This window comes from Tupaia chinensis, unplaced genomic scaffold, assembly GCF_000334495.1.
Source record: "Tupaia chinensis unplaced genomic scaffold, TupChi_1.0 Scaffold144991_2, whole genome shotgun sequence".
Taxonomy (NCBI): domain Eukaryota; kingdom Metazoa; phylum Chordata; class Mammalia; order Scandentia; family Tupaiidae; genus Tupaia; species Tupaia belangeri.
The window spans coordinates 1,989,708-2,010,818 of NW_006204851.1; the positions used below are offsets into that span (position 1 = coordinate 1,989,708).

A 21,111-nucleotide genomic window follows, 5' to 3' on the forward strand; every position below is an offset into this window, starting at 1 on the left:
TCTTGTTTTTTCTTCTTTCTTTCTTACTAGGTTACAATCACAGCAACTAGACTTTAGTCACAGGTATCGTGCCATTTTTTTTATCATCATAATCTTCTTTATATTACATTGGATTACATATAACTTTACAGTGTATTACATTGCTTTTTCAAAAGGGAATGCCATGCATGTCAGTCAATACAGAGACATTAATCTCCCCGCTTCAACATTCAATATCTTTTCAATGTTTTTCCCAATCATTATTATTATTATTCTAACTATTATTTTTTAAACAGTCAATCACTATTTCTCATTTTGCTTGTAAAAAGACTTTACCCATCATGAAATACTTCTCAGACCAGTCCAGTTGAGAATACTATACATGTCATCATCAACAGGTAATAAGCCATATCTGCTTCCCAGTGACGTCCTGCCTCTCTATTGTTCTCTTGGTATCTTTCTCTATCCTCTTCTCTTCAAACCCCCCCCCCATTCCACACTGTCCTATTCTTGTTAAGTACCTTCACTGCTTTAATGTCCTCCAATTTTTCACTCTCTACCACAGAGTGCAGACAGTCGGTATATATCGAGTGGATACATGCAATATCTTTCTTTCATAGCCTGGCTTACTTCACTCAGCAATAGATCCTCCATATCTGACCACTTTCTATCAAATGCCAGGGTCTTGTTATTTTTTATGGCTGAGTAGTATTCCATAGAGTATATATACCACAACTTTTCCAATCCATTCATCAGTTTGTGGACATTTAGGTTGGTTCCATGTCTTGGCAATTGTGAATAATGCTGCAATAAACATTGATGTGCAAGCACTTTTCCGACTGAGTGTTTTCCTGTCCTTTGGATACCCAGAAGTGGGATTGCTGGATCAAATGGTAGTTCTATCTGTAGATCTTTGAGGAACCTCCATATTGTTCTCCATAGTAGTTAAACCAGTTTACATTCCCATCAATAGTGTAAGAGGGTTCCCTTTTCACCACATCCCTGCCAACACTTACCACTTTTTATATTCTTAATCTTTGCCATTCTGACAGGGGTTAGGTGGTATCTCATTGTGGTTTTTATCTGCATCTCCCTTAGGAAGAAGGATGTCGAGCATTTCCTCATATGCTTTTTGGCTGTTCGTATGTCTTCCTTAGACAAAGTTCACTTTTTTTTCGATTTTAGTTTATTTGATAATTTCTTATATACCTTTAACTGTTGTACATTTTCGTGGCATACAAAGTGATTTTTCAAAGCGTGGATGCAGCGTGTAATAATCGAATCAAGGATATTCCATATACATAATTTTCAACAAAGAATCTAACATTCTTGTGTCTATTAAATGCTTTTTTTCCTGAGCCCCTCCTACCTGCTCCCCAATACCTACCCCCTTCCATATAGACTCTGGTATCTAGCCTTGTCTTCTCTGCTGTTATTCTTCAAATTTTTCAGTTTCTCCCATAGAGTGCAAATATTCAGTATATATTAAGCATTAATGTACTTTTTTTTTTTTGAGAGAGGTTTTTGCTATAGGGCGCATGCGCTCGCCAGACAGACAGAGAGATAGAAAGCGAGAAATCACCCCCAGCGGGGATGGCCACGCCGCAATCCCTTCTCCTCCATTCTCCTCTCGGGATCCTGGACACGCATGCACACGCACCCGGCGTGAGTTTTAAGCCACCCGGTCTGGGACGTGAACCGCGGTCGACTATGTGGGAGTCCAGCAACATAGCCATTACGCTAACTGCTGGTTCCCAGTGTACAAATGTCTTTGCAACTGAGTACTTTCCTATCTTTTGTGTAAATTCCTAGGACTGGAATTACTGGGTCGATCATACGGTGGCTCTATTTGTAAATTTTTTGGGAACCTTCACATTTCCACAGTGGCCGTACTAATTTTAAATCTCATTAACAAAATAAGAGGGTTCCCTTTTCACCACAGCCTATCTAGAACTTATTCTTTGTTCTTTTGATTCTAGTCATTCTGACTGTGGTTAAGTAATATTTCATTGTGGTTCTGATTTGCATTTCTCTTTTCATAAGGGACATTTAATATTTTTCATATGCTTTTTGGCCATTGGCATGTCTTCCTTAGAGAGTTCTCTGTTCAGCTCATTTGCCCATTTTTTAATTGGATTATTAGCATTTTTTTCAAGTGAGCAACTCAAGTTCCCTAAATGGTCTGTTTATCAATCCTTTAGCTGAAGTATAATTGGCAAGTACTTGCTCCCATTCTGTGGGGTGTATCTTCATTCTATTGTTTCCTTTACTGAGCAGAAGCTTTTTGGCTTAATGTAATCCCATTTGTCTTGATGTAATCCCAATTTTTTTCCTACACAAATGTCTTCAAGTATTTCCTCTGTGTTCTACTCAAGTAGTTTTATAGTTTCGGGCTTTACATTTAGATCTTTGATGCACTTTGAGTTGATTTTTATTGATGAGATACTGATCTTGTTTCACTTTTCTGCAGGTGGATATTCAGTTCTTCCAGCACCGTTTGCTGAAAAGATTCTCTTTTCTATGCTGGATTATCTTGTGCCTTTTGTCAAAAATCAGTTGGAAAAGAATAGATGTTGGGCTATCATAGCAGTTAACTATAATGCAATTCGAGTAGACTACCTTCCTCAAACAGCTAGTACAGGGCCTACTCACCCTTTACAAAAAGCTCAAAGAAACTGCCAAACAGGAGCTATTGCAGCAAAAAAAGACCCAATCAGATTTTAAAAGCAACATTTCTGAGTCAACCAAGAAAGCCATGGAGATGATTGTCCAGATTTCCAGGTTTTGCCTGGTAATAGACAAGAACCACAAACTTGGATGAGGAGGTACAGGCTGGTACCAGTTCACAACAGGTAAGGTTGGATCACCATCCTGTGGCTATTACAGTGGAGGCGAAACAAGAAGACGACATTAAACCACCTCCTCCACTGGTTTTGAGTTCTCAACAGAATGATACTGTAGAACAAAGACAAGAATATTAATTAGTACATGTTATGGAAAGATCTCTGTCGCCATCAGTTTCCTCTGTTGATAGGAGAATGACATCATCTCCATCTTCTGTCCAAAGGAGAGATGTTTTCTTTCAATAGAAGAGGGATGGATTGAAAAGGCAGCAGCTAGAGGAAGCGCTACTAAGAGCAAAAATTGAAGTGGAAAAGCTGAAAGCACTTCTCTTACAGCATGATCTACCTGAATATAATAGTCTATAAGCTTTTTTAAAGTCTCGTAATTTGATCATTTTAATCTTGGCCAAGTTACTTTAATACAAGAATATGAAAAAGCAGAATATATGTTCTTGAAAAATGTTAATCTCAATTATGGAAAAATTTTTTGACATAATTTTGTATATATTTTTTTTTCTTTGAGATAAAACTACTGATTGGTTGGCATGGTTATAATTTTTGTTATCTTCTCCCAGTGTTTATCTAAAGTTTAATTGCTGACCTTATGAAAAATGGTTTGTTTTGATCATTAAAATATATACAAATAAGTATTTTTAAAAAATCAGTTGGCTTGGGGACCTGTAGGTGGCATGGTGGTTGAGGTGTTGGACACTCCCACATGGCCAATCATGGTTCGAGTTCCAGACCTGGTGGCTTGCTTTCTCACTTTCTCTCTCTCTCTCTCTCTCTCTCTCTTTTTCTCTCTCTGGTCAAATTAAAAAAAATAAGTGAATGAGTAAATAAAATTAAATAAATAATTCTTTTAAAAAATCAGTTGGCTGTATGATTTAGGGTTTATTTCTTGTTTCTTTATTCTGTTTTATTGGTCTATGTGTCTGATTTTGTGCCAGTATCATGTTGTTTCAATTATTTCAACTCTGTAATATATTTGAAGTTGGATAGTAAGATGCTTCCAACTTTATTCTTCTTGTGTAGTATTTCTTGGTTTTCCAGGACAGACAAATTTTATTATTGTTGTTTTCTATTTTTAAAAAAGAATTTTTTATTTAATTTTATTTATTATTATTATTATTCCATTTGATCAGAGATAAAGAGAAAGTGGAGGTAAGAAAACATGCTCCAGGTTCAGGACTCAAACTGTAGTCAGCCATGTGGGAGTCTAGTGCCCCAACCACCACAAAATCTGCTGGTCCCATGTTTTTTCTATTTCTGTGAAGAATACCACTGGTAATTAAATCAGAATAAAATTGAATTTGTGAGTTAATTTGGGTATAATTTGCATTTTAATTATACTTATTCTTTTAATTCAAGAGCAAGGGATGTCTTTCCAATTTTGTGTCATATTCAACTTCTTTTTTTCAGTTTTTCAGTTTTACACATAAAGGTCTTTCATCTCTTTGGTTAGATTTATTCTTAAGTTGTTGGGGGGATTTTGAAGCTATTGTAAATGAGGTTGCTTTTTTTTATTTCCACCTCAGTCTGTTCATTGTCAGTGTATAAAAGCGTTATATACTTTTGTGTATTGATTTTGTATCCTGCATCTTTACTGAATTCATTTATCACTTCTGGGAGTCTTTTTGTGGATTCTTTTTTATTTTCCATGTGTATAATCATGTCATCTGTAAGTAAGGACAATTTCTCTTCTTTTTCTATCAACATAATATCTAATAATGCTGAACTTTATCTGGGCCTGATTCTCCTGGAAGGTGGCAATTAGTAAAGAATTGTCTCTCTTCCTGGAAACTGACACACTGGTGCCAAGTCAGTGTGAACCTGCAAAGATCAATCCTTTAACAAAGGTAAAGATGATCAGTCAGTTGCATGAGGGAGAGGTCCAGCTTGGCATTGCATGACGGATAAGGATAGCACCTGTATCTTCCTTGGAGGGCTTGCTTATGAACTGACTGAAGGAGACATCATGTGTGTGTTCTCACAATATGGTGAGGTTGTTAACATTAACATTGTTTGGGACAAGAAGACTGGAAAATCCAAAGGATTCTGTTTTCTCTGTTATGAAAGACCGGAGGAGCGCAATTCTGATCACTGACAATTTTTGTCCATAATTTTTAAAAATGTATCTATTTTTTAATTTATTTACATTTAATCACATGTCTTTACAGTATACATTTCTTTTTCCAACACAAATACCATGCATGTCAGTCAAGACAAAGATATTACTATACACATTATCATCAACAAATAGCTTCTCATTTTTTTGTCAATTAAGCATATTTGTACCAGGTTTTTCTTCCCTATTTCCCCTTCTTCCCTTCATACTAAACTTTTTTTTTAATCACATTTTATCGAGTCACAAAAGATCTTAAAGTATGGACAAAGTTAGAATCTAGTGACAAATGCACTATAATTTTCTTCTGAACATTTTTTTCTCTCTCCATTCCTCCTTTTACTAAAGAGGTATAAAATAACTTATTTGCCAAAAAAATTAGGTTAATCAAAGTGGTCTGTTATTTGCACAAAGCCCCATAACAATTCAATTTCTGATGAAGACAACAAATACTATTGTTTAATTGAACTTATGCAACAAAATGAGAATGCTCATAAATATTTTTGAATTCCAAAGGCGTCAGGAAGGGAGAAAAGTTTGTTTCAATTAAAAAATTGTTTTTTTAAAAACAAATTGCTGAACCTATCAACAACTCGAAAGAAAATCAAAATCCTTAAATCTGGAAGACAAAGCATAGAAGAAAATCAGTGATGTTTCAGAAAAAAAGTCATGGAATTCTATTTCACCAGTTAAGTCTCATGTAATCTCTCTTTTGTTTAATTTCCAGTGTTACTATGGTCTGCCCTTTCCGTTAACATTCAACATTATTATTAATATTTCAGAACTTGTCCCTACCATTAAGTTGGCCTTTTTCTTGTTTTTTTCTTGTTCTCTTATTTCTGTTTGTCTGTCTTTAGTTTTCCTCGCATAGCACTCCCTTCCGAAATACTTGAAGAGCTGGTCTAGTATTGGTAAATTCCTTCAGGTTTTGTTTATCTGAGAATATTTTTATTTTCCCTTTCCATTTGAAGGATAATCTTGCTGGGTATAATATTCTTGGCTAAAATTATTTTTCATTTAACACTTTGAATATATTTTTCCATTCTTTCTTTGCATGCATTTTTGCTGATGAGAGGTCTGATGTTAGCCTGATGGGATAACCTTTGCAAGTAACTTGACGTTTCTCTCTTGCCAGTTTTATTGTCTTGTCTTCGTAGTTTCGGACAATCTGGTTATGATGTGCCTTTGAAAAGATCTTCTTGGGTTGATTCTATTTAGGGTCCTTTGTATTTCTTGGTTCTGGATATTTGAATGCTTCTCTAGGTTTGGAAAGTTTCCTTCCAGGATTTCATGGAATAGATTATCAATGCCCTGATTAGTTTCTTCACCTACTGTGATACCAATTATTGGGATGTTTGAGTGTTTAATGGTATCTGGTATTTCTCATATATTATTGTCATTTGAGGGGGATATTTTCTCAGTCTTTTTGGTGATTTTTTTCTAGGTCAGAGGTTTTGTCTTCTACATCTGAGATTTGATCTTCTTCATGGTCTAATCTGCTTTTAATACTTTTGAGGGAGATTTTGATTTTCTGTATTACAGCCTTCATCTCTAACAGCTCTGTTTGATTCTTTTTTTTATGGTGTATATTACTTCTTTCAAATAATGGAAGAACTTCCTCATCTCCGGGAACTTGTTATCCCTTTTTTCTTGCATCTTCTGGAGTTCATTGTCTCTCTTCTCTTGTATCTTGATTAGTTTTGTCACTATGAATATTCTGAATTCTTTATCCGACATTTCCACAAGTTCAATTGTATTGTATATAGTTGATGAAGGGTTGTTGTTTTCCCTTGAGGGAGAAATATTTTCTTGGTTTCTCATATTTCTTGTGCCTCTGTGGTGGTTTCTGGTCATCTGATGGATTATACATTTCTCCCTAATTTCTTGGAGTTAATTCTGAGTGTTCACATGCATATGGGAGGAGATGACCTGCAATATCTCTGCAGTTCTGGTTCCCTGATTCTCATCAAGCAACCTGCACTTTTGTCATTGGAACTCGATATTACAATGGCCTCTCATTTTCTAGAGAACAGGTGAATCTAGGCTGAGCTGCAAGATTTCAAGTGAGAGATCAGATGTGCATGGAAGATTAGCCACGCTCTCTCTGAAGCTCTGTACTTCTCCCTGTTGCTCACTTTGCAGTCTCTCTTCTTTGATTTTTAATTATTTGGTGGTGTATTCACTTTTGGCTAACTTGTTGGAGAAGATTTCTGCAACTGTAAGTCTATGTGCTTCCCTTTATTGTAAGGTACTTCTGTGCCAATTTCTCTCTTCTATCGTGTTTTGAAATGTGGTATCCACAGAAAGAGATTTGAGCTCAGATTTATGAAGAGGGCTTTCTCCCTTTTTGCAGCAGGTTCAATGGGGGTTGAGGATTTCTATGACCCTGCCTATGTTTTTGGGTCTGGAAAGAGAGGTTTGGAACAGAGGGTCTTCAGTTACCCAGGCTCTGAAAGGGGCAGAGAACAGCTGAGATATAGGTGGATTCTGTCTATATTTTTGAGTCTGGAAGGAGTGGTTTGGAACAGAGTCTTCAGTTACCCTAGTTCCTGAAAGGTGCAGGGCATAGCTCAGATAGATAGATTCTGTCTAGGTTTTCAGGTCTGGAAGGAGAGGTTAAAAATCAGTAACATTTTATGATTAAACTAAATTTAAGAGTGACAAGGAAGAACCAAGAATTGCATAGAGGTTTCTCATTTTTGAGAACGATAGAATTATATGTCATTCAAGAAATCAAGTATATTTGATTTAATGTAGATGTTTTTAGGGCACATGTAAGGAGAAAGAATGGAAGTGGAGAAATTAAGTCAAATTTGAGACCCCTGAAGGACATTCAAGTGGCTACAACTAGTGAGTAATTAATAAAATGGGCCTAAAGTTCAGGAAGAAGCTGACTTTGGAAAAAGAGATGTGAGAACACTGGCATTGAGTTTGTTGCTGAACTATAGGAGAGCACCTAAAACAAGGGGGAATACTAAGTAAAAACTCTTGTAGAGACAGAAGGGGAAGTAGGACAAAATTGAGGTCACAAAAGTTGAAGAATTAAGACACTATTGGTTAACAAGTATAAATGTTGCAGAGAGCTCAACTAGGGGCTTGGATTTGGCAAATTAGGATAGCTTTCGTAGTGTTAGCAAAATTTAATAGAACAGTGGAGAGTAGAATAAATTATGTAATCCTTATAATTAATCTATTTCAAAGAAAGTTGATAGATTTCACTTACTTTATTACTGGCTGGTAAGTTTCACTATGAGCGATTAATAGTATATTGATTGAAACCTCTCAAGAAGACACCCTTTAATGGAATGGACGGTCATTGAAAACGTATTTATTCAACTCTGCATTAACCAGAATCTTAGTCATAAAATGCACTCAATAAATGTTAAATAGAAGATATATTCATTCACGTGAGTTTTTCTTTCTTTAACTCTCTTGCTGTCTATATATACATGTGTGGGTGCTTTTCATTTTGTGTGTATATACATATATTATACACATATATTTTATTTTAAAATAATTGAATGATAGATTCACAGGAGGTTGCAAAAGACAGGTACAGAGAAGTTCCATGTACCTTTCCCTAGTATCCCCCAAAGATAATACCTAACGCCATTATAATACATTATTAAAACCAAGAAATTGACATTGATACAATTTTTCAAGCTTATTTAGGTTTCAACAGCTATACGTGCACTAGTGTGTGTGTGTCTGTGAGTGAATGTGTACCTTTCTATAAAACTCTCTCCAATGAGCTTCCATGACACTTAGAGCTTTTCTTATATTTACCTTTAAAAAAAAAAATTGCCAGAGGACAGATGTGCTTGCCAGAGAGAGTGTGCAAGAAAGCACCCCCCATGGGACCAGTCACACTACAATCCCTTCTCCTCCATCTCTTCCTCCTTTTGGAACTTTGGGCACATAAACACACATACACACATGCACACCTAGCAAGTCACCCTGTCCAGGATTCTAAACATGCAATTGGCTATGTGGGTTCCAGCTACGTTAACCACCACACCATTGGTTGGCCTTATAATACCTACCTTAGGGACCAGCAAATGCATAATGGTTACATTGCTAGACTCCAACATAGTCGAACACAGTTCAAGTCTCAGACCTGGCAACTTAAAATCACACCAGGAGTGTGTGCACTCATGCCCAAAATCCTAAGAAGAGAATGAAGGATTGTGGCATGACCATCCCCCTGGGGATGATTTCTTGCTTTCTGTCTCTTTCTGTCTCTCTGACAAGCACACATGCCCTATAGCAAAAAATCTAAAAAAATAATAATAATATCTACCTTATACTCATATGGCTCCTACCTCACCCTTAACCTCAGAGGCAGTAGAGCATAGTAAAAGCATGAACTATGGGGTCAAACTGCAGATTTGAATTCTGTCTCCACCTGAAACCTGGCATGTCCAACAAGTTACTTAACTTCTTTGTGCCTCAGTTTCTTTATTTATAAAATGAGGATGTTGCAGAGGCAAATCATTCAAGGGACACAGAAACAGAGGATTGTCTGTTTATGATAACATATATGGGGGCTGGCAGGTGGCTTGGTGGTTAAGGGTGCTGGACTTCCACATGGCTGACTATGGTTCGAGTCCCAGACCTAGCAGCTTGCTCTCTCTCTCTCTCTCTCTCTCTCTGTAAAAAAAACCCTCTCTGGTCAAATTGAAATAAATAAATGATTGAATAAATAAAGTTATATAAAATATTTTTTAAATGATAACATATATGTTAATATCTTTAACTGGACTGGTGTACAGTGTATTCATGCTGGAAAAATTCATTTTACAAGCTGTGGAGATGTACAGTGATTGAGTGTGTAAATTACTTTTTTAAAAAATGAGGATTTGCAAACTAAGTGTAACATGCATTTGCTGTATTGACTGAAAATATTAATTTCTGCTATAGAAGTAAACACATGGGAAAAATAAAACTTATAGAAAGCAGACTTAATAGTTACCCATGAAATATTTATTTTTATATTTTTAAGTTTATTTCTTTCTTCCATGAGCAAGATAGACACAGAGAGAGAAAGAGAAAAAGAGACGGACAGCCTCGAGAAGGTCCTCATGCCACAATCCACCCCAGGTGCAGCTGCTCCAGATCACAGGCATGTACTCTCCAGGCATATTCCAGACATGAACTCAGAACCCTCCTTTGTGGGTCAGCCGTAAAGAGTGTTATATAAGCACTGCACTAATATCTGGCCTTCGTGAATTTTAAACATAGAGTAGAATATATGTGTGAAAAACATAGATCAGAAGGAATGAAAGAACCAAGTAGACACTAAATATTCTTGAGGCACCTAATATTCACAGTATAATAAATATACATGAGGCATTCAGCATCTGTGAGGGCATAAATCAGCCATCATGAGTGACACCTACTCCAGGCCCATGTGACCTCTAGCTAAGAAATAAAATAAAAATATCCCCAGCAGCTCATTGGGTTATGGTGAGCTTCAGCTGTGGACAGGCACACTGGTTCCTAAGACTTTTCAGGAGAGTATGCATACATAATTGACCTCAGGCTTCTTTCGCCTGCAAAGTGCCTTTGCTCAAACCTTATCTCCAAGCCCTTCTAAACACACCATGTGGGAAAGGCTGATGAGGATGAGACAAAGTGGACATATAAACATCACATTACTCAGGTATGGTCCAACCTGTTGACTTTCTGTCCTGTGTTATCATCCTCCACTCTCTTCCTTAGCTTCTTACTTTGACTGTTAAATTGATTTAATAGGAACCAGCAGATGGTGTAATGGCTACATCGCTGGACTCCCATGTAGTCGACCACAGTTCGAGTCCCAGACCTGGTGGCTTGAACTCATGCCAGGCATGTGTGCATGCATGCCCAAGATCCCAAAAGGAGAATGGAGGAGAAGGGATTGTGGCATGGCCATTCCCTAAGGGGTGACTTCTTGCTTTCTGTCTTTCTGGCAAGCACATACACACCCTATATCAAAACAAACAAACAAACAAAAAACCTTTCAAAAAATTGATTTAATAAACCATGGATTTGAGTGATCTGAGATGTAGATTTTCTAGGAACACAAGTTTTTGTTTTGTTTTTAACAGCTTTCTTGTGATACAATTAACATATCTTAAAATTTATCCATTTAAGGTGTAGAATTCAATGTTTTTTGTTTCTCGTAATTTTCTAAATTATGGTAAAATATGTAAAACTTGCCACTTTAGCTGTACAATTCAGTGGCATTAATTACACACATGTTGTGCAATCATCATGATCTAGTTCCAAATTTTTTTTTTTTTTTTTGGTTAGAGGGTACATGTGCTCATCAGAGAGAGACAGAGAGAAGGAGAAGAGAAAGTGCCCCCTTTAGGGAATTGTTACCCCTCAATCCCTTCTTCATCTGTCCCTCCTTTCAGAATTTTGGAGATTCACCTGCTAGCACCTGACATGTTTCTCAAGCCACTGGATCTGGTACTCGAACTGCAAGATCGGCCATGTGGCATCCAGCTACCTTAACCACCAGGTCATGGAGCCAGCCCAATTTCCAAAACTTTTTAATCATCTCAAAAAGAAACTCTGTAACAATTAAGCTGTAACTTCCCATTTCTCCCAAGCACTTGTAACCTCTGCTCAACTGTGAATTTGCCTAATCTAGGTATTTCATGTAAGTGGAATCACACATTTTTCCTTTTGCGCTTGGCTTATTTTACTTTGTATAACATTCTCAGTTCATGTACATTGTATCAAGTATTAGAACTTCATCCTGTCTTATGGATGAATAATAATCTGCTGTATGGATAGTCCACATTTTCTTCATTCATCTGTTGAGGGATCCTTGGGGTTGTTTCTACCTTTGTATATTGTAAAAAATACTGCAATGGGACAAGCAGGTGGTAAGGTGGTTAAGGCACTGGATCTCACATGGCCAACTTTGTGGTCAAGTACCAGACTCGGCAGCTTGAAAAACATGCCAAACACATGTGCATGCATGCCCAAAATCCCAAGAGGAGAATGAAAGAGAAGGAATTGCAATATGGCCATCCTCACTGTGGGGTGACTTACCGTTTTTCCTCTTTCTCTGTCTTTCTCCAGTGTGTGCATGCACCCTTTGGCAATAATCTAAAAACAAAACAAAAAAAACTATAATAAACGCTGGCATATAAATATCTGCTTGAGTCTCTGCTTTCAATGTCTTTATGTAGATTTCTAAGAGTGAAGCTGCTGCGTCATATGGTAATTCTATGCTTAGTTTTTTGAAGAACTGCCAAACTGTTTTCTACAGTAGCAGCATTTTATGAGGGCTACAATCTCTCCAAATTTTTGAAGATGTTTGTACTTGTTTTTGTTTTTTAAAATCATAGCCATCCTAGCAGGTGTGAGATGGTGTCTCACTATGATGTTGATTTGCATTTCCCTAATGTACACCCTCACCCCTCATACCTTTATCTTTGCCTATATGTTTTCCCTAGAAAAGATTTTGGAAAACATTTTCTGTAAAGCAATAGATAGTACACTTAACTTAAGCTGTGAAATATGGCTTTCAAGGACTAAAAATGAAGATATTCTGCTGAGACTTCACCCTCCAGATTCATTTCTAGTGGGTAGGACTACCTCTGTATCCTTTTCTTTGTCTTTCTGTCTCTGTCTCTCTATGTGTCCCTGTCTCTTTTCGTTTTTTAAAATTGTTTTAAGGTAAAGTATACTCTGAGCTCTCAAGTCCCTCCTTTATCATGCTAATGTCTGCCTTTCCCCCTCCCATTTAGGAAAGGTACAAACCCAGGCCCATCCTGAGATGGCTACTGAACTTGAGTTGTGAAATATTGCTTTGTGCCAGGCAGTTTTCATTTTTTGCTTTTTAAAATTAAAATATAAAATATTTTTATTGTCTTTTTTTTCTTTCTTCTTTTTTCTTCCTTTTTCCTTCTTCTTTCCTCTTCTCTAATTCTTTTCATTTTTCCTTTAACTTCATTCTTAGGATGCTTGGCCATCATACACTGAGTGTCTAGACAGACCAAAGTGAATAATATCTAAATATCTGATTATGATTAGGGTCAGAATATTCCATAATTCCTCCTGGACCTGATGCACAAATAGTGAAAAATGAAACAGGATATTGCAGATCACCTCCTCCTGCACGCCTCTGAATGCTCAGATTGAACTTCAAGATTTTGGAAGAAGAGCACAATCCATTAGATGACTATTAATCACTGCAGGGTCACAAGACATATGAGAAGGTAAGAATATACCTGTCCTCCAAGGAAAAAGAATAACTCCTCTTCATCCTTAGACAGTATAATGGAACCCACAGAAATGTCAGATAAAGAATTTACAATATTAATAATGACAAAGCTAACAGAGATGGAAGAGAAGAGAGACAATGAACTAGAGAAGAGGCAGGAGAAAGGAGACGACGAGTTTCAGGAGGTGAAAAAGTTCTTGCAAAATCTGAAAGAGGAAATATACACCATAAAAAAGAATTAGATGGAACTGCTAGAGATAAAGGCTATAATACAGGAAGTCAAAACCTCTCTCGAAAGTATTAAAAGCAGACTAGATCATAGAGAAAATTGAATCTCATATGTAGGAGATAGAATCACTAGCCAAGAAAAATCCATCAAGAAGACTGAGAAAATTGCCCCCCCAAAATGAGAATAATATATGAGAAATACTAAATACCATCAAACATCCAAACATCTGGATAACTGGTATCCCAGGAGAAAAGACTAATAAGGGCATTGGTAATCCATTCCATGAAATCCTGGAAGAAAACTTTCCAAACCTAGAGAGGCATTCAAAGATCCAGACCCAAGAAATACAGAAGACCTCAAATAGAATCAACCCAAGAAGATCTTCTCCAAGACACATTATAGCCAGATTGACCAAAGTCACAGACAAAGACTAGACACTGAGATTGGCAAGAAACATCAACTTATCTACCAAGGATATCCTATCAGGCTCACAGAGGACCTCTCATCGGAAACAATGCGAACAAGGAAAGAATGGGAAAATATATTAAAAGTGTTAAGGGAAAAGCAATTTCAACCAGACTGTACTCGGCAAGATTACCCTTCATATGGGAAGAAAAAACAAGAACATTCTCAGATAAACAAAACCTGAATGAATTTACCGACACCACACCAGCTCTCTAAGAAGTACTGAAGGGACTGCTATGCAAAGAGAACTAAATACAGACACACAGAAATAAGAGTTCAAAAACTACTAAGAAAATGGCCAACTTAATGGTAGGAACAAGTCTGGAATTGAATATTATATCCCAGAATTTATTCAGTAAGATCGGGCCACAACAGAAGAAAAATTAAGTACATGAGACTGAACTGGTGAAATAGAATCTTAGGACTTTTGGCTAAAACATTACTAATTTTTTTCTAGGCTTTGTTTTCTAGATTTAAGAATTTTTGTCTTATCTTGAGCTGCCGATAGGTTCATGTACCTACTATTTAAACAGAATCCTAACCTGTTTCCTAGCTTTAAGTTTTATGCAAAGCTATCTTGGCATTTCCTTGACTTTGATTTATTAAAGTTAAAACTGCTTCTCTTGGGACCAGCAGTTAGCGTAATGGCTATGTCGCTGGACTCCCACGTAGTCGACCACGGTTCGCGTCCCACACCCACACACCGGGCATGTGTGCATGTGTGCCCAAGATCCCGAGAGGAAAATGGAGGAGAAGGGATTGCTGCGTAGCGATCCCCCATGGGGGGTGATTTCTCGCTTTCTGTCTCTCTGTCTCTCTCTGTCTGGCGAGCACACGCACCCTATAGCAAAAACCTCTCAAAAAAAAAACTGCTTTTCTTGAAATTAAATATATATTAAAAATTACCTATTTAATGACCACAGTAAGCTATATAGCATCAGGTGCTACTAGATGCTACTTTATAGTATATTCATTCTACTCAAGAGTTTCATGCCTAAAGCCAGACATGTATTCACAGATACTTATATATCAACTGACCTTGTTTTTGAAAGTAGTTAGATTATTTAAGATATTTTGTGAATCAATAAAATGCGGTGAAATAAAAGAATAGAAAGCAACTGTAGACACCAGAGATAGTGTGGGAAGAGGGTGGGAAATAGCAGAGGATGAGAAATAGTTGGAAAAAAAATATATATACACATATATGTGAAACTAGAAATGGAAAAATATCAGTAATGACATGTATGATTAAGCCACTATGCAGTATATTCTGGATGGAAAATCACATTTTATATGCTGTATGACTATGCTCAGTGAATGAATGTAAAATTAATTAAAAATTAAAAAATGATAAATAGTAAATATTTTAGACTTTGTTGGCCATATAGTCTTTTGCACAACTATTGAAATCTGCTGTTGTAGTATAAAAGCAGTCATAGACAATGCATAGACAAATGAGCATGATTGTATTCCAATAAAACTTTATTTACAAAACAGACAGCCCATTTTTAACCCATGAACCATATTTTCCCAATTATCTACAGTGACAGAGTCGTTGTAGCCAAATTTGCTTCAAATGTGAAGATATGAATATGTAGGGATTACATTTTTGCTTATTCAAAAATATTTACTGAATACACATAAGTTGAGCATCCCTAATGCAAAAATCTGAAATCCGAAATGCTCCAAAATGCACAACTTTCTAAATGCTGACACAATGATTCATGTGGAAAATTCCACACCTGACCTCATGTGACAGGGCCCAGTCAAAATGCTGCAATACAAAAATATTGTATAAAATTATCTTTAGTCTACATGTGCACAATGCATATGAAACAAATGAAATTCATGTTTTGACTTGGGCCCCATTTCTAAGATATCTTGTTATGTATATGCAAATATTCCAAAATTCCAAAATCTCAAATCCTAAACACTCCTGGTCCCAAACATTTAGAATGAAGGATACTGTGGGACTAGCAGATAATGGTAATGTCACTGGACTCCCACATAGTCGACTCTGGTTCGAGTCCCGGAACTGGTGGCTTAAAACTCACACTGTGTGCATGTGCATGCGTGCCCAAAATCCTGAGAGGAGAATGGAAGAGAAGGGATTGTGACATGGCCATCCCCCTGGAGGATAATTTCTCGCTTTCTGTCTCTCTGTCTGTCTTTATCTCTCCGGCGAGCACATGCTCCCTATAACAAAATCTCTCTTAAAAATAATCATAGTAATAATAAGGGATACTCAACCTGTACTATATGCCTGTGTGAGTTAGGTGCTGCGTATACATAATAGTGAATGAGATGCAGTTCTTTCTCTCAAGGGACACTCTGAGAACTTCTGAGATACTTTTCCTTTTAGTGGAATGGCTTTTTAATTATTTTTCTGATGCAATTGAATAGTTAGTTCTACTACAGAGATATTATGATTTCATTAAACAAGAGACTGAAACAAAATACCCCACAGTTAAAGGTCTGAATTCTCCTTGGAAACGTCCTTGGCTTGATCCATTTGCTCATTTCTTCTTTGTTTAAACACTAATTATTTAATGGAGCAAGAGTTGCTCTAAGCCTGTATAATTTCCCTGATTACTTTTACACATAAATTTTAACACAGCATAATGTTTTAAAATATAAGTCTGGGGGCCAGCAGGAGGTGTGGTGGTTAAAGGCACTGTATTCCCACATGGCCGACCACAGTTCAAATCCTGGACCTAGTGGCTAGCTTTCTCACTCCCCCTCCTCTCCGCCTCTCTCTGATCAAATTGGAAAATAATAACAAATAAAGTTAAAATAAAAATAATTCTTTAAAAGAAGTAAGTCTGTTGGAATAAAAAAAAAAATCCTAGTATATTTTAGAATGTAAAACTGATTAACTTTTGACAAATTTTCCATGCTTAATCTTTTCTGTTATGCCTTTCACACTCAATATTATCTCTGAAGTGAAAAGCAACAGAGTGTAGAAAAGAATATTGAAAGGGTGAAAAGGACAAAGATCAAGTCAAATATGAATAGAGGTAATCATGTTTTAAATCTTGTAATTAATTTAACATGCACAGTCCACAAAAAGATGCTGGCAGCAATAGAACCATCCTGGACTAAATCAAGAGAGCCCGGGGATGAGAAGTGACATGTAATAGAATTATTATTATAAGCATATCTTATTATTAAGATGAATGAAATTCATATTATATCTGAGCTCTTAGACACATACTAAGCAATTTCAAGTATGTTAAACAAATAAACCACCAGAAGCCTGCCAACCAGGTTAATTCTCTTAAATTAGACAAGGGCTTAATAGAAAAGTTCATCTTTACAGAGTTACCAGTATTTGAAAACTAAATTCAATTTGACAAATGAAACAGATTAAATTCAAAGCAGAACCGAGGGGAAGAGCATAGCAATCAGGAGAGCTATCTGTGCACCTAATTCCTTGAGTAAGGCTGTGTAAGGTACTTAAATCCTGGGACCGGCAGGTGGTGTGGTGGTTAAGGCACTGGATGCTCCCATGTGGCTGACCATGGTTCAAGTCCAGGACCTGGTAGCTTGCTTTCTCACTTTCATTCTCTCTCTCTCTGGTCAAATTAAAATGAATGAATTAATGAATAAACAAAATTAAATAAATAATCCTAAATATTTAAGGAAAAAAAAGTACTTAAATTCTCAGTTCTATATTGGTGGATGAATATAGGGATAGATAGATGGAAGAATATGAAATAAAGCAAGTAAAATTAAAAAATGTTAATTATAAATATAAGTGGTGAGAATATGGGTGTTCACTGTAAAATTCTTTCATCTTTTCTGTATGTTTGAACATTTTCACAATCAAGTACTAGAAATAAGAAAAATGCTCAGTTCTGTGTAAAAAGTAAAAGTACTGTTGTATTTTCAGTTTAATCATAAAAGAAGACGTGTGGGTGTGTGCGTGTGTGTATGTGTGTGTATGATTATTTTTATCTGATATGCTAACCAATTTGCAGTACCTGTACTACATTTTCCATTCATTTCAATATTTTATTCACTTTTTTTCTTTTATTTGGAGAGATTTTTGCTATAGAGTGTGTATGCTTGCTGGAAAGACAGAGAGAGACAGAGAGACAGAAAGCAAGGAATGACGACGCCCCAGGAGGATGGCCACACTGCAATCCCTTCTCTTCCATTCTCTTCCTGGGATCTTGGGCATGCATGCACATGTACCCAGAATTTATAGCCACTGGATCCAGAACTTGAACTGTGGTTGGCCATGTGGGAGTCCAGTGAAGTAACCGTTATGTCATCTTCTGGCTCCTCAATATTTTGTTTGTTATTTAGCACATAAAACTATGTTCTAGTCTAAGTCATCATATAGTAAAATTAAAATCCCAGTGTGACGCAGTATTTATCATACATATGTTAAATCTCAATTTAAAGCCACTGGATCCAGAACTTGAACTGTGGTTGGCCATGTGGGAGTCCAGTGAAGTAACCGTTATGTCATCTTCTGGCTCCTCAATATTTTGTTTGTTATTTAGCACATAAAACTATGTTCTAGTCTAAGTCATCATATAGTAAAATTAAAATCCCAGTGTGACGCAGTATTTATCATACATATGTTAAATCTCTTTCTCTTAGCTTCTAAATTGTTCATTTGATAACTTTAACACATTAAAATTTTATACTAGATAGAATATGTATTTTGAAAAAGGAAGAAAAAAGGGAAATTCTACTTTCAAATATTTAGGAGACTAATATTTTCTTTTTCTTTTTCTTTTTTTTTTTTTTTGGAGTGGTTTTTGCTATAGGGCGCATGTGCTTGCCAGACAGACAGAGAGAGACATAGAGATAGAAAGCGAGAAATCACCCCCCAGAGGGGATGGTCATGCCGCAATCCCTTCTCCTCCATTCTCCTCTTGGGATCTTGGGCACGCACGCACACGCACCTGGCGTGAGTTTTAAGCCACCCGGTCCAGGACGCGAACCACGGTCGTCTACGTGGGAGTCCAGTGACATAGCCATTACACTAACTACTGGTTCCCGTGACTAACATTTTCTATTTGTAATTTTAAGGCATTTGAGCAGCCTTGTATTTACTCTAATTGCTTATTAATTTTCTGCCAAAATTGCCAAAATTCATATCGCTATGACTTTTGGGTGACTGGCAGAGCTCTTATGAATCAAGAAGTGTCAGCGATTGGTATTTCTGAAAAGCAAGAAAAGAGAATTGATAAATTTGCAAATTTCCACTGACTGCAATAGAGCTATCTAATTTATTTATTCAATAATTCCAATCATTCCACAGATATTTAATGAATGACTCAAGTTCCAGGCACTGAGCTAGATTACAAAAATAATGAGATGTGGTCCATCTCCTAAAGGAGCTCACAGCCTAGTAGGGGAGAATCAGATAAGGATAGTAAATATGACAGTACAGTGTATTCATAGGACTGTTCAATCACTGCCACTAGTTCCAAAATTTTCATGTCCCTTAAAAGAACTCCTTATTCATGGGGCCAGCAGGTGGCCTGGTGGTTAAGGTGCTGGACTCTCACATGGCCTTCTGTGGTTAGAGTACTGGATTTGGCTGTTTGCTTTCTCCCCTTCCCCTTTTGTCCCTCTTTGGTTCAAAAAAAAAAATCAATAAATAAATGAAGTTAAATAAAATAATTCTTTAAAAAATAATAAAAAAGAACTCCATATTCACTAGTAGTCCCTTCTCATTTCTCTCAAAAAAAACTCCCTCCCAGACCCTAACAACTACTAATCTATTTGCTGCTTCCATTCTAGACTTTTTAAATTAATTAAATTCTATAATATATGATCTTTTATTGTTCAACCTGTCTTTCTTTTAAAAAAAATTTGCCAGAGGGCATGTGCATTTGCTGAAGAGAGATGGACAGAGAGAGACTACCTCCCATGGCAGATAGTCACGCCCCAATCCCTTCTCCATTTCTCCTTTCAGAATTTGGAGCAGGCACACACATGTGCCTGGCTTGTTTTTTAAGCCATTGTGTCTGGACTCAAACAGCAAAGCTGGACAGCTAAATAGAGTCCAGATAATTTAACTACCACACTACCAGCTAACCCTTTAGCCTTTCACTAAGCATGCTCTTCAGGTTCAACCATGTGATAAACTATATCATCACCCCATTCTTTTTCATGACTAAATATTCTACTTCATGGCTATACTATGATTTGTTATTTATTAGTTTACGGACATTTCAGTTGTTTCCACTTTTTGCCTGTTATGAATAAAGCTGCCATGAATATTTGCATAAAATGTTTTGTGCAGATATACCTTTTTTTATTCTTTTGGGTATATACCAAGGAGTGAAATTGCTGCGTCATATGATAACTCTATGTATAATTTTTGAGACATTTTGCACTGTGACTGAGGAACTGGATTTTAAATTTTATTTAATGTTAAGCAATTTAAATTTAAATAGCCACATCTGGCTAGTGACAAAAGTTTTGGACATTGCAGCTTTCTCGAGAAGGCCAGCATGAAACAAAAGACCAAATAATAACATTAGATAACATCTACTAAGAGAGTATATATGTTAAATACTGCCCTAAGTGCTTTACATATAATACCTCTAGTCCTCGGACACAACTCTATGAGTTAGGTACTATTATCATCCCCATTTTTTAAATGAAGAAATTGAAAAACACATATAACAGAGATATTACATAATTTGCCCGTGGTCACAGAGTTACTATATGGCAAAGCTAGGATTAGAGTTCAAGTTATTTGGCTCCAGAACCCATGCTACCTTAATAGTTTCATAAAACTGCTAATTAGGCAAATCATAACAACTGCACAAAGCATAGCTGTCAAAGCTGGAGGATAGCACATCTAAGACCTACAGTGAACCTTGTTACATTAATCCTGCTGGCTTTGGCATAATAAAGAGAAACTTGGAGGTAGCTTTTACAAATTAATTGTATTTACTGTAGAATTATTCAACATAGCAAAAGATTCTCTAAGATTATTTCTAACCTAAGAAAATCTTCCTGTTAATTCACACCACTGTCAGGAATATTTCTTTGGGGAGTGGGTAGGAGATCACAATACCTTAGCCTTTGGTAGGGTGCCTGTGATGGTCCATTAGTTACTTTCTTTTTTTTCTTTTTTTTTTTTTTGGAGAGATTTTCACTGTAGGGTGCGTGCGCTCGCCAGACAGACAGAGAGAGACATAGAGACAGAAAGCGAGAAATCACCCCCCAGGGGGGATGGTCACGCCGCAATCCCTTCTCCTCCATTCTCCTC

General features: G+C 36.6%; 1 pseudogene; it reads left to right on the forward strand.

The window, feature by feature from the left end:
- Positions 1–2,391: 2,391 nt before the first annotated feature.
- On the forward strand, positions 2,392–3,188 carry LOC102476482 (fibrinogen silencer-binding protein-like; annotated as a pseudogene).
- Positions 3,189–21,111: the final 17,923 nt, after the last annotated feature.